We start from the raw sequence: 6,000 nt of genomic DNA on the forward strand, positions 1-6,000 counted from the left end.
TTAAAGTAGTAAAGGAGTTTTGATATTTAGGAAGTAAAATAACTGATGATGGTCGAAGTAGAGAGGATATAAAATGTAGACTGGCAATGGCAAGGAAAGCATTTATGAAGAAGAGAAATTTGTTAACATCGAATATAGATTTATATATCAGGAATTCGTTTCTGAAAGTATTTGTTTGGAGTGTAGCCATGTATGGAAGTGAAACATGGACGATAACTAGTTTGGACAAGAAGAGAATAGAAGCTTTCGAAATGTGGTGCTACAGAAGAATGCTGAAGATTAGATGGGTAGATCACATAACTAATGAGGAGGTATTGAATAGGATTGGGGAGAAGAGAAGTTGGTGGCACAACTTGACTAGAAGAAGGGATCGGTTGGTAGGACATGTTTTGAGGCATCAAGGAATCACAAATTTAGCATTGGAGGGCAGCGTGGAGGGTAAAAATCGTAGAGGGAGACCGAGAGATGAGTACACTAAGCAGATTCAGAAGGATGTAGGTTGCAGTAGGTACTGGGAGATGAAGCAGCTTGCACAGGATAGAGTAGCATGGAGAGCTGCATCAAACCAGTCTCAGCACTGAAGACGACAACAACAACATCCACATTATTCCGTGGTGTATTACGTTTTCAAATTTATACTTAGTTTTTGATCACCCGTTATATATCACTAGTGACTGGTTACAGTGAATTTGTTGTTTCGTTTGATATCGATAACAGTCACGATGAAACCCACGCAAAAACTTAGAATTTAAAGCTTCTTTAAACAAAGCTTTACTAGTGAAATATTAAATGTGACGAAATATTGTTACCTGGTACGTGGATGATCGTTATGGAAGACTATAAATCCACTTATTCAAGTTTATCTTGAATAACGGCCTCTAGCCTGTGTCTGAAGTGCATGAATGCAGGACAAAATGTATCTGAATCCATGGCGAATGCTGCCTTGATGGCGGTCGCTGATAACGTGACACTGGGGTCTGTAAATTTGTTGCAGATCCGTTCAATTTCTTTCCTTCCGCCGTACAAATGCTATTTTTGGAAATCTTCTATCGGTCACTAAATGGAAACGACAGTGAAAATCCAAACGTTTTACTTGCAACGTTTAGCTACATCTTCCAGTTACTTCTCTTCGTAGTCGCCACTTCAGGTCAGGCATTTGTCGGAGTGTGATACCAATTTTGTAATAACCTCGTCGTAGAAGACAGCCGCCTGCGATTTCCACCAATACCCTGTGCTGGTCTGCAGCCCGTTGTCTGTGCCAAAATGTTGTCCTTATAGACAGCGGTTCATGTGAGCGAAGAGATGAAAGTCAGAGGAAGCCATGTCCGGACTGTATGATGGTTAATCAAACACTTCCAATCAAAAACGGTACAGGACCGTTTTCTTTTCATCTGCAGTTTGTGATCGAGAATTGTCATGAAACGCACGAGAGTTACATTATGTGTGCTGCATAAAATCAAGCGAAACCGCTCAGCAGGACTTCACACTTGGCGGAAGAATTATTTCATAGGCATCTCACTGTGTGCATAAAACTGAAAAGTGTGACGTGATGCGATAGACGGTCATCCTAAAGACACAGAGCAACGTATCTGCATGAAGTTTCAAGGGATTTTCACTGTGGTTTTTATTTCGAGGTCAACCGGAAGCTGAAAAAATCGCTCTCTTAATGCAGACGGTTTGAATAAGGGCTATTTTCAGGTCAAAATTCCTGAGTCCAAAACATATCAAAATTGCCTAACATCTAGTTTTGTACCGAATATATTAAATGAGCCGCCGCATCGTCTTGCTCAAAAACGTGCAGCGTTCCAGACGCTGCTGTTTCCATTCATAGGTACACAACAACTGAATAACATCCACGTAAAATTCTTTTGTGTCAGTTTCATTTACGTTTTTCCTTTAATAATGAGGGTGTGGCATGCCGCTGGACGCAACACATAGCACGTGAAGACTGGTAAGAAATTTTATTCTGGAGACTATAGTGACGTCCTCCGTACTAGGATTACGAAATGTACGTCCCGCTTTTCGACGCTTGTTTTAAAGTCCAGCCGGCATTTTCATTTTTCTTTCTTGGAAAATATCCGGCTCTTTGTTAAAGAAGTTACATTTCATCATCTACAGAATTTCAGTGTACTGGAGTGAATTATAAGTTGCTCATACATGGCTATATATTTTTCACGGTGCTAGCTGCCAATGGTGTAACTATTCGGAGAAATGTTGCATTTGTTATCGACGTACATGATACCTCGATTCGAGACGTTGTAGTTTGTGTAGCACTGTCTCCATATATTTACGCTCTGAAACAAAAGCTTGTTAATAAATCATTTGAAATTGACGTTTCGAATATTATCACTTTTAGAACTGCTAACTCATTGAGAATTTTAGTGAAGTACTGTCGCTGGATACGATTACGTCCTACTAATTAGAAGTGTGTCGCCCCTAGTAAGTAGTAGAGAGAGCATAAAACGGGCAGTGTATGTTCTCAGACAAAGTAATGGATTATAAGGGAACTACTCACTTTGAAAGATACAGTAGCACAGAAAAACATAAGATTACACGAACCAGCTCTCCATGAGACACTGAGACTAAAAATCGTAAGTCTGTAGTTAGAAGCCACACACACATAGTACACGGTTTTCAACCAATCCATGGATTGTTGTAGTAAAGTAAATAGAAAACTATTTTCAAACCAGCGGTTGACCAAAATACATCTTGTGGAAGAACTAAAGCCGAAGCCATTATAAACAATTTAAATACTCCTCTCACAGTAAATATTATTATCAAAACATAGAAAGACGTAGTTCTATACCTTGTCCGCCCCCGCTAGCTCAGTGGTCGCAGTCTGCCGCCGGCAGTGCTGCGAGGCGGTCACGCGCCAGAGCGCTGCGGGCGAGGCGCGCACGGTGTGTTTGTGTTTACTTCGGCCGCTGTAAGTGCCGTTTTCCCTTCTAGACCACCATGGCGCACAACTATCGAAAGAAGACATTACGTTTCAACTTTTGTTCCGACTTTGCCCGACCCAAGGCCCTGGAGGTAGAACGATTTATTCGCGATGAAGTTAAGATACCACCAACGGATCTAATTGGTATCCACTTGTCGATAGTTAGCAGTACCCTCTACGTCAAAATGATCAACGATGCGGCGTGCGACAAGGTGCTTCAAGAGGCAAAACGTGGACTGCGCTTCTGCCATTCCGACGGCAACGTCGGACCCGTTACCGTCGATCACGCAGGTCTCGGCACACGGACGATAAGGATCTTCGAACTGCCGTTCGAACTACCTGCAGACGTCGTCATCGAGGCGTTCCGTCCCTATGGCAACGTTCTGGAACATGTTGCCGAACGATGGGTACAATTTCAGACCTATCCCGTTTTAAACGGTGTTAGACAGGTCCGCATCGAGATGCAGAAACACGTGCCTTCTTATCTACGTATCGGAGGCTGCCGTGCCATTATAATGTACGACGACCAACCTCGAACCTGTTCCGGTTGCGGGAAAGAAGGTCACCTACGGTCTGAATGCATTCAACGACGTGTCGCGCAGCTCCCGTTGTCGGAAACGTCCGTCACACCCACGATGACCCCCCTACCGGTCACTTACGCAGCGGCTCTTGCCACGTCTACAGTTTCGTCCAGTCCGTCGCCCGGTCCTTCCGATCGGCACGTCCCACCGTCCCAGTCACCTATGGATGGTGCGGACGTCCCACCTGACAACCTTGCCGCCGAACAGGCTCCCGCACCGGATGCTGAGGAGAAGAGTACTTTTTCACAACACCTATTTCACAATTTCATTGTACCCACCGACGCATTCGAACCAGGTCGACGCTCTTTCTTGCCGCTTGCCGTCGTCCGATACTGAGGAACACGTGCGCAAACAACGCTCGCCACGTAGGCGCAAACGCCGTCGCCGTTCACCCACGGGCTCTCAAAGCGTCACCACCCGCGACGACGAAGACGACACCCAACCAGCCGACATTTCCATGCAGAGGTCGGCGGACAACTTTCACGATGATCAAGACATTTCGCAGGACGGGACCACTATGGAGGTCGCCACGCACAATGTAACGATCGGTGCGCCGGTTGAGACGCCTGTCTCCCCGCCGACAACTCCAGATCTCTCTCACCACGACGCAATTCCCATGGACATTGGACGGACCCATGGCACAGGAGCATGGGCCGACGAGATTGAGGAAGATACGCCCCCTCCTCCGGATGAGTTGCCTCCGCCGGACAAGGCTGCCTGTTAACATCAAAAGTGAGGCCCTGCAGCTGATGGGACGGGACTTCCTGTCGGTGCCCTCCTCTTACTTCCCTCGGTGATGGTAGATGCGCGTCCACCACCACTGAAACAAACGTATCGGTTTGCCACGCTGAACATCAACATGATCGGCACTGTACCCAAGCTGCAACTCCTATGTGACATGCTTCGGGCCTCTGACGTCGACGTCGCCCTTCTCCAGGAAGTACGCGTTGCCACACTACCACCAGTCTACGGCTACGACTCATACACGTCCACATGTGATCAATCAGGGCGTGGAGTGGCTTTCTACATACGCGAAGGAATCCCACTCAAGGACATGACAATCCTTCGCTGTGGAAGAGGCATGGCTGTTACCATCTTCGACACGCGCGTCATCAATATCTACGCTCCGTCTGGCTCCACGAACCGTCGGCAGCGGTCCACTTTCTTCGGACATGACGTGGCGCCCCTGTTTTCTGGACGCTATGATCGCTTTATCATGGGAGGCGATTTCAACTGTGTCCTCCATCCGCAGGACCAAATGCCTGGTTATTCGCCATGCCCGGCGCTTCTCACCTTAATCGAAGATTTTCACCTAGTGGACGTTTGGGAGAAAATTCATGGCAATACCCCCGGTTTCACCCATTATACAGCACATTCTGCGAGCAGACTGGACCGGTTATATGTCTCTGCCCACCTTGGCAATGACGTCGCCCAAGCTGAACGGTGGCCCCTTGCATTTTCGGACCACTGCGCCGTCATTTGCTCCCTGGCTCTGCCACCTCAGTCAGTGTGGCGCAGCAGAAGTTACTGGAAGCTTAATACCTCCCTCCTTAATGATCCACACTGCCGACAATGTATTGCCACTACGTGGGTGTCTTGCGAAAGACGCCTTCCGCAGTACACATCCACGTTCCATTGGTGGCTCAAATGTGCCAAACCTGCGATCAGAAAGGCCTTCATACAATGTGGCAAGGAAGCAGCAGCATGGCATCGAGACACCTCCGTGAGCTCGATGCGCTCCCTCCATCACCTGACACCCATAGGGAACGACAACGTACTAAAGCTCGTCTCCTCTCTCTTCAACGTGCACGTCTGCATGGTGTCGCGGTGCGTTCCCGACGACAAGACCTCCTCCACGACGAAACCCCATCCATAATCCATGCCGCATCCGACCAAAGTCGTCGACGTCGACTCTTCGTTTCCAACATCACGACCTCCGATGGTGTTCACCACACAACACAGGCGGCGGTGGTGTCTGCCTTTGCTGAACATTATCGCTAATTTTATGATGATGAACAGATGGCGACGCCCATTCCTGATGATCTCCGTCCTTCCCCTGTCCGGACCCTCACCGTAGCGGAGTCAACGTCCATGATGTCTGCAATCACCGCAGAAGAGGTAGTAGATGCGATCAACAGAGGGGCCAAGAACAAATCACCAGGACCAGATGGTCTCCCAGTGGAGTTTTACCGGGCGTTCACCACGTTAATGCTTCCTCGCTGGACGGAAATGATTCAGGAACTCTTTACTCCATCCTTCCCAATTCCACCTGAATTCGTCACTGGCATTCTTCTACCTGTGCCTAAACCAAAGGGAGGGTCTCATGTCTCTGCATATCGCCCCCTTACACTACTGAATGCAGACTATAAAATCTATGCACGCCTCTTAGCAGCGCGCATGCGCACCGTCTTACCTACGGTCCTTTCACCTGAGCAGACTGCACGTGGTTCTGGGGCCACCTTACAAACAGCCCTAGGAGAA

The sequence above is a fragment of the Schistocerca gregaria genome, chromosome 2 (genome assembly GCF_023897955.1).
Source record: "Schistocerca gregaria isolate iqSchGreg1 chromosome 2, iqSchGreg1.2, whole genome shotgun sequence".
Classification (NCBI taxonomy): domain Eukaryota; kingdom Metazoa; phylum Arthropoda; class Insecta; order Orthoptera; family Acrididae; genus Schistocerca; species Schistocerca gregaria.